Raw genomic sequence first — 7,128 nt, forward strand, 5'->3', positions numbered from 1 at the left:
CCATAGTTTGATGAGTAGAAGGCTGAGATGGTCAAGATCCCTTATGCATCTGCAGTGGGCAATTTGATGTGTGACATGATAGCCACTTGTCCTGATATAGCATTTATAATGGGAGATGTGACACACTATATGGCTACACCTAGCAAGCTGCATTGGGATGTCGTAAAGGATAACATGAGGTACATTAAGGGCATTGTATATATGTGCATATGTTATGGTGACCAAGATACAGGAGTCATGGGGTACACTAACTTTGATTATACAAGACATATAGAAAGTAGAAATTCCACCTCTCTATGTCTTCACCTTTGCTAGAGATACTATTTCTTGGATGTCTAGCATGCAAAAATGCATGACACTATCTACTACTACAAAGGCAGAGTATGTCGTAGCCACTAAGGATTGCAAAGAGTCACTCTGGTTACGCCATCTGGTGGCAAACCTTAGTATTAATGATGTGGTCACTATGCTGCATTCGAATTCTATGAGTGCTATTCAATTGGCCAAGAATCTAATCTTCCATGTGAAGACAAAGTACATTGAGGTGCATTACCACTTTATTAGAGAAGTTATTGAGAACAAGACCATTGTGCTTGTCAAGATCTCAACTGACCAAAATCTTGCAGATCTATTCACTAAAAGTCTCTCAATGGAACATTTTTCATTCCTTAGGAAGATGATGGGCGTCGGATGAGATGAGATATTTTCTCATCCTATTGTACTCTATGTCCATTTGCACTTTGTTACTTTTTTCTTATTCTCTCCTCACTAGAGGCACGTTTTCTTTTAAGTCGAAGGTTGTTGAGGGTAAAGGTGCATGTGCCTATGCCACATGTGTATTCACTACACTTGTAGTATATGTACATGTGTAGTAGAGCTACACACCTATACATTGCAAGTGGTAGACACCCATCATTGTTACTTTATTCTTTATTCTTTAAGTAACTAATGAATAAGGAAAGGCCAGTCACATATTGTGACTGTTGGAGTTCCCAATCTTGAGTCTCTCTCTCTCGCTCTCTTGCTCCATCCTCCATAACTTGTACCTCTCTTACTTCCACTTGCTCGTGCTTCCATTTAGGCTTTCCCTTCATCAAGCAGTTGTTTACATAATCTGCCTATCTTCTCCCTCCTAGCCTTCATGGCCGAATCCTTTTCTTGTAGCTCCAAAGTTTTCCCTCAAAGTTTGGAGTCCTTTGCCTCTAGTGTTTTTTGGAGTTTTTATACCTAATCTTCAGACTCCATAAGTAACTTCTTATATGCCTCTTGAGTTTCATTCAGTCTTTTTTGTAGCTCTCCCCTACCGTGGCAATTTTGTAAGCTATACGATAGACCTAAACTTTTTTTTTCATGAGCTTATAATCCCATTCTCAGTGTGATGTTGAGACACTCTCTTTGAGCTAAGAAGAACATTGTTTGTGGCTTTTGCCTAGCCATTTGCTTTGGGATAGTAAGGACTAGACTTCTTGTGGATGAGAAGGGATGTGGATGGAAAATGTTCAATTTACTTCATTAAGACATGCATCCCTTGGTCACTGATAGTCTTGATAGGGCAACCAAAGCATGAGATCAATTATTCCCAAAGAAACTGAGTAGTGGTTCATGTATCATTTTAACAAGTAGCCCTGGCCTCAACCCATTTAGTCATACAATTTGTGGCTATATTTAGTCTACCAGTATTGTACATTTGAGCTAATGGGTCCCAATGAATTCAATACCTCACTTTTCAAAAGTTTGATAGGCGATTGCTGGTATGAGTTCCATCTTATCTTTCCATATGGGTAACTTTGTTCTCTAGCACTCATCACAATACTTAACAAATAGGCTGCATCTTTAAAGAGAGTTGCCCACCATAACTGGAATTGAAGAAATTTCCTTATTGTGGCAGTCATGTCAAAGTGTCCTCCAACAATGCCATCGTGTGCCTCTTATGACACATCCTCAATTCCATGCTCAAAAACACATCATTGGAGGAGATCATGCTGCTCTAGATGATACAATTGAATAGCAATCAATTGGTAGAGTCATTCTTGATTAAGAGGCATGTGAGTTGAGCTTTTTGGATTGGTCATTCCAATAATCCTTGCTCAAGGACATAGATAATGTCACCAGCCTAATAAAGTGTAAGATCAGCCTTAAAGAAGTTGAGATTCCTAGTTAATATAAAAAAAATGAGCATCAAGGAGTTGATCGTCAACTCTTGTAGCCTTCTCACCACACTGGTCACTCATGACAAGTGATTGGTAATAAAGTGTTGTTTACCTTTACACACAAGAATAGAGAACTCAAAGGGAGATCGAGAGAGAACACCAAGAAAACAAGAAAAGAACTACAAGAAAATCTATCTTATAGCATCAATAAGCAACTTCTTCATCTTCTTATAGAATGAAACAAGGAAAACATGAACAAAACTTCACATAACATCATAGAATATATCTCCCACAATAATAGATTTAGCCAAGCACATAATATTCTTCATTTCAATAAACCACAAGGAAGAAAAACCCATCGACAAGATTATATGAATGGAAAATGATCACATAGTATGCAAATCATATCTTCAATAATGTATCCATAGTCTTTTTCTCTCATGATCTCACAATCTCTCATACATATAATAGATTGACCAAAAATGACACTCTCTTTCTCACATTCACTCTGTCACATGCTCTCATATAAAGATGCAATGGAATAATAATTCACAACTCTCTCTTGATCATGGAGCCACCCTCCAAAAAGGGCATATTTGATATGAAGACGCATCATGACCACTAAAGTGTCTCTTCACAATGAGCTACTATCATTGTCGCTCCAAGTCTTCAACTACTACTTTCTTCACTTGAACTAGCTAGAAAGAGTGTCTATTCCCCTCTTTCCAAAGAAAAAAAACTTTCCCAAGCTGAGAACCCATCAACAAAAACACATATAGACATACAGAAGGCTACAAAAGCATGAAGAGCTCACTAAAGCTACAAAATGTCAATATAAAATAATAAAACTCATATAGTCCAAACCAAACCCATACCACCCAATCAAAAACCATCCAAAATATTTTCAATCACAACCATAAATCCTTGAATAGAACAAAAATAAATCTTAACAAAGGCAAACATTACATATCAGAACCAAAAAATAATCCAACAAAGCTCATCAATGCATAACAAACCAAAGAAAAACTTTAACAAGCTACAAAAGATATTCAATCCAAACCAAACTCATCCAAACCACTCACAAAAGAATCACACATCACAAAAACATACAACAATCAAGAAATTTACCTCTAAATAAACAACAAAAATATCCAAAATTCTAATCATTTCAACACTCAACATATCTCCACACTTAGATAGGGAGTGTCCTCTCACCGCAACCTTGAAAAGAGGTAGAATAAACAAATCTTTTAGCTAATGATCCTTCGATCTTGACCTAATCAACACCAAAGACACGACCCCAACCACATCTTCAAAACAACCTAGGTCTAATAATGAAATGAAAGGAAAATAGAGTATCCATTAACCATTAAATCATAAAAGTGTAGCCCCATAGACTTGTAAAGGATCTATCTTCAATAGAACAGATATATCTTCTCGAAAACTATTAACCTTCAAAACCAATTCCATCAGTAAACTGAATCTTTAACTTCCATGATCCTCCAACTTGCACAATCCTCCAAAAAAATCCATAAATTCGAAGAGGATCACACACGCGCGCGCGCGCACACACACACAAAAACAAAATACATCCACACAGATACAAAGAAACACATACACATACACATAGAGACAAGAGAGACACAATAGTCTAAATGGAAAAAGCCCCCAAAAAGGAAAAGTATATTAAATTGGCATAAGAACTAAGATACTAAATTGGCATAAGAACTAAGATACAACAACATGCTTGCTAGGATGCAAGTGCTTCTTCTTAAATTGCATGCTCACCTTTAATCTCTCTCCAACTCAATTCTCATCAACAAAAGAGGGGGGCATTCTAGAGAAACTACAAATAGGACACCCTCATGAGGATTGATAATCAAATATGAAAAGGGCTTGCAAGTACTGATATGTGACTATTGGTGCATAAAAGCCAAGTGCCAATAGATTTGTTCCCTAATCTCATAGAGGCATCCACTATGCACTTGAGCAACCTAAAGATAAGATTTTGAATAGGTCATAGGAGTAACCTAGGAACCAAAAATGATAGACCAAAAATTGGTCTTATCAATGAATCATGCAACATCCATTGCTATTGACAGAGGATATCACTATCAAAGTCAAGTGTATTAAGAACTATCTGTGGTGGAAGAAGAGTATTACATTATTCTAACCGAGGAAGGGGAATAAGGGAGGAACAATGGAGAGTAGGAAAGAAAAAAATGTAGAAATTGGATAACTGAAGGGAAAGGGGTGTGGGAAAGAGAGCAAAAAATGATAAAAGGAGTTAGAGGGATTCTACAAAAAAGGTAGAAGGAACAAGGGTTCAATCGGAGGGGGATTTGAAAGGGTAGGAGAAAAGGTGTGATTAGTGATAAAGGGACATGAAGTAAAGGTAGGAATTTGGGGGCCATAGTGTTGATAAATATGGCATATCCTAAGTCATATCCTATGGTTGTATATATCTAAAGTACAAGCGTATGTAAAGTGTCCTTAAGTTGAGGGTATCTATCACTTTGAGGATACCACTTGTGTGTGACTGTGAGAATGGAAAAAGGAAGAAGAAGAAGATGAACATGAAGAGAGCTTGAGCCTCCATATCTCATGCCATCCACTCTCCGTTGCGGATCTCTCCCCCTCTCTTTTCATTTGGTATCAAAGCATCGCTATGCTGAGGGAGTCCTGAGACTTGTTGGAATGTATTTTCTTGCTGATGGGCGAGATGGTTCTATGACCTCGGTTGGAATTGAAGGTTGATTACTGGAGACTACAGCCTTTCTAGGCAAGCCCCCATTTCATGTAACATTCAACATGTGCCTGTCCAACTTCAATAGACTCCTACCTCTTGTCAAAGGGAAGTGCCTGTCCAACTTCAATAGACTCCTACCTCTTGTCAGAGGGAAGTGCCCTGAAAGTTGCACGAATTAGAGCTACCACCTAAGTTGCATTTCGTACAACAGCAAGAGAATCTTGCCAAGAGAGTTGGTCCTCAAATTCACTTGGCTCAGTCATTGTTGACCAGTCATTTTCCCTCGTTAAGGATTCATGATTTTAAGATGGATAATCTTCCAAGTGATTGCGACTCTTGCTGAGAGAATAAGCATTAGACTTGAGCCAAATGCTGCCGAAAGAGCTGTTACAATCTATTCTTTGCCACAATAAGCAGTCCAATAGCTCTGTTAACAATTCCATAGAGCTCACGTTCTAAAAGCGCATCATTTTCATTTGGGAAGCCCAAAGCACTTCAACGGCCAGAATTTGATCTTTTGCAAATACTGGTAGCTGCAGAAGGTGAATTCTATTTTGATCCTCCGACACCATGTTGAAAATCATCGTGAACAAGGTTGAAGTCAAAGTACACTTCCCTGGCAGCTAGATATTGCTGGTATGTACCCTATTGGTAGTAAAAGAAAAAAAACAAAACATCTGTATCAAGCCGCTCCCAAAAGACTGGATTATTTATAAGTTTTGCAGGAGCTTGAGGATAGTATGAAGGTGTCATGGCTGGATGTCTACGTGTGTTACCTCTTGATTGTTCAGAGTCCTTTGGCAAAGGTAACTTTAGAAAGGCAACTTCCAACATCTGCAAGTTATACATCTAGTCATATGCAGCAGTGCTAGTTAAGTTGTCACCTATTGCTCCTAGATCAGACCCACTTCTACAACCTATAAGCCCAGGTACAACAATTGATGGCCCTGTCTGCACTAGTTGAGCTCATGTCTCTGCATTGGTTGACCACTGGTTCAACTTCGCGAGTGTGCCAAGCTCACCAACTAGCACATCAAATGTGTTTGCATCAATCTCATAAACCATTTCTTCTGTATCCTCTGCACCATGTATATATCCATTCATTTCTTTTGTCGCTCTTGCATTGGCAGACTTGTGAAATCCTTCTTTAAGCCTTTCAACCCTCCACTGTATGGTTAGTTGCTCTCCTACACATGGATTATCACAAGGAAGAGGTAGCATCCCAACAGCATCCCTTTTTTTTCTTCCGGCAAGCATCCAATTGTCTGCATTGCTCAGGTCATCATCATTTTTTGGAGGGAGGCCTAGTATAAGATGGTACAGTGACAGTTGGTCCTTCAAGCTTAACATCCTCTACCAACTTTTGTTGTGAACCCATGCAATTTTGGGCTATTTTTTATGTTTTTTTTTTGTCTCAAATTGGATCATTGATGTTCCGGATTGATGCATGATGCTGAATACCATTTGTGGACAACTTGTATTGTTGTTTTTTCTAAATTTGTAGCAGTCATAATGTTTGACACAACACAGATCACTCGGATCATGGGAGACAAATTGACCAAAGACAACTATAGTGTTTGGTCTTACAGGATGGAGAATTTTTTAATGGGTAGAGGTCTATGGAAACCTCATAACAGGTGATGATGAATGTCTAGAAGTTCCTGAACATCCAACTAAAGAGCAAAAGAAAGCGTACAAGAATTGGACAAGGAAGAAGAGGATCGCCTAGAGATCACCTATTTGCTATGGAGCATGTGCTTGGAAGCATGACTCACCCTCTTCGTGAGAATGACTAGTTTTTGGATTCAGGAGCTACAAACCACATGACTCATCATGCTGAGTGGTTTGATAGCAAGGAGCAAATGCAGAATGAGGAATATGTTGCCACTGGTGATAATACTTTACATAAAATTACTCGCATTGGTAGTGTGCCACTTGTTACTAAAGATGGGATTGAGAACAAGCTTGGTGATGTACTTTATGTGCCCACAATAACTAAGAACTTAGCATCGGTTGGTCAAATGACAAATCAAGGATTGCAAGTGAGATTCAATAAGTTTGGATGTTTCATTGAAGAGTTCCATAATGGGAGAACTGGCAAGGTGATTGCTCATGGTAGAAAGAAAGGGAGATTGTTTGCTTTGGATGCAGGTACTCCAGTGATTCAAAACTCTATGTATGTTGAGAGAGGACATGGGCAAGATAAGGATGTGGAATTATGGCATAGAA

At 38.6% G+C, this 7,128-nt stretch overlaps 1 long non-coding RNA gene across 2 annotated transcripts; it reads left to right on the forward strand.

Moving 5' to 3' along the window:
- The first annotated feature begins 5,014 nt into the window (after positions 1–5,014).
- Positions 5,015–6,381, forward strand: LOC148033099 (uncharacterized). 2 transcript variants are annotated; one of them, XR_015691713.1, is made up of 2 exons: positions 5,015–5,535; positions 5,617–6,381. It is a non-coding gene; the product is annotated as an uncharacterized LOC148033099 (long non-coding RNA). The 2 variants fall into 2 exon arrangements; XR_015691714.1 differs by having other exon boundaries at positions 5,625–6,381.
- Positions 6,382–7,128: the final 747 nt, after the last annotated feature.

Source organism: Lygodium microphyllum, chromosome 8, assembly GCF_053477565.2.
Source record: "Lygodium microphyllum isolate KBCC chromosome 8, Lygodium_microphyllum_v1.1.10, whole genome shotgun sequence".
Lineage (NCBI taxonomy): Eukaryota > Viridiplantae > Streptophyta > Polypodiopsida > Schizaeales > Lygodiaceae > Lygodium > Lygodium microphyllum.